The following is a 2,026-nucleotide window of genomic DNA, read 5'->3' on the forward strand; positions in this document are numbered from 1 at the left end:
GTGTTCGCGCGGCTTCGTTTGCATAGCCCCGCCCGCATTCCGCATGTGCGTTCGGAATGGAGGGGTGGGCGGGGCTCTGGGTACAGTGTAGTGAAGTTAAAGCGGTGGTGTGGCCGGGGCTCTGGGTACATTGAAGCGATGCTGAGGAGTGGGCGGGGCTTGGTGGATGCTGGCGAAATGACAGTGGGATTAGAGGTGGAGCTTATACATCAAATATTAAGAACTCGCTGATTATTTTATCAAATGTAAAGAAGTCATCCGATTTACTTAACCACTTGCTTACTGGGCACTTAAACCCCCCTCCTGCCCAGACCACTTTTCAGCGCTGACACACTTTGAATGACAATTGCGCGGTCATACAACACTGTACCCAAATTACATTTTTATCATTTTTTTCACACAAATAGAGCTTTTGTCGGTCGTATTTAACCCCTTCAGATCCGCGCTATAGCTGAATGATGGCTGCAGCGCGGATCTGCTTTGCCGGGAAGCAGTCACTAGATGTCCTCCCCTTTGCACACTCACCACACCCCCCTGAAGGGCGCGTTCACTCTGATCACCCGCGTCAATGAGACTTGGCTGATCACAGATCGGAGTATCCGGCCCCTTACCACGTGATCAGCTGTCAGCCAATGACAGCTGATCACATGATGTAAACAGAAGATCGGTAATCTTTTTTTTCCTCACGGTCACAGTGTGAGAAAAAAAAAAAAAAAAAAAAAAAGCTGTTCCCCGGCTTCCGTTGAAGGGACATCGGTCCCGAAGAGGAAGAGACAAAGTGGCCTCATATGTGCCCACCAGTGCCACCTGCCACGAATCAGTGCCCACTAGTACATAAGTGCCAGCAATCAATGCCCAACAGTGCTACCTTATCAGTGCCCATCAGTGCAGCCTCATCAGCATACATTAATGAAGGAGAAAAAATTACCTGTCTGCAAAATTTATTAACAAAATATAAAACGGTTTTGTATTTTAAAAATCGATCTTTTTTAATTTTTTTTAACAAAAAATAAAATCCCAGAGGTGATCAAATACCACCAAAAGAAAGCTCTATTTGTGGGGAAAAAAATAAAAATGTCATTTGGGTACAGTGTTGTATGACCACACAATTGTCAAAGAGTGACAACGCTAAAAGCTGAAAAAAAAATGGTCTGGGCAGGAGGGGGGGGGGGGGGGGGGTTAGGTCCATGGACGCAAATGCTGGATTCGGGAGCGCGCCTGCTAGGGTTGCCACCTCAACCCTTTAAACCCGAAAACATATGAATTACACAGGTTCTGAGGCCAATTTAACTGCTTGCCGACCAACGCATGCCAATTTACGTCGGCAGAATGGCACTGGTGGGCAAAAGGGCATACAGGTATGTCCCCTTTAGGAAGCGTTGCTGCGGGCGCTTGCGCGCCGCCGTGGTCTCCGAGACCGTGGGTCCCGAGGACTCAATTTCCGCCGGGTACCCGCGATCGTGTCACGAAGCAGTAGAATGGGGAGATACTTTTGTAAACAAAGCATTCCCCCATTCTGCATAGTGACAGGACAGAGATCACTGCTCTGTCATTGAGAGCAGTGATCGCTGTCATGTGAGGTGTAGCCCCTCCCCCCACAGTTAGAATCACTCCCTAGGACACACTTAACCCCTTCACCGTTCCCTAGTGGTTAACCTCTTCACTGCCATTTACACAGTAATCAATGCATTTTTATAGCACTGATCGCTGTATAAATGACAATGGTCCCAAAATAGTGTAAAAAAATGTCCGATGTGTCCACCATAATGTTGCAGTCCCAATAAAAAAAAAAAAAAAAAAAAATATAATAATCACAGATCGCCGCCATTACTAATAAAAAAAAAAAAAAAAAGAAAAAGAAAAATGCCATAAAACTATTCCCTATTTTGTAGACGCTATAACTTTTGTGCAAACCAATCAATATACGCTTATTGCGATTTTTTTTTTTACCAAAAATATGTAGTAATACATATCGGCCTAAACTGAGGAAAAACATTTTTTTTATATATTTCTGGGGGATATTTAT

This window comes from Aquarana catesbeiana, linkage group LG12, assembly GCF_042186555.1.
Source record: "Aquarana catesbeiana isolate 2022-GZ linkage group LG12, ASM4218655v1, whole genome shotgun sequence".
NCBI classification, from domain to species: domain Eukaryota; kingdom Metazoa; phylum Chordata; class Amphibia; order Anura; family Ranidae; genus Aquarana; species Aquarana catesbeiana.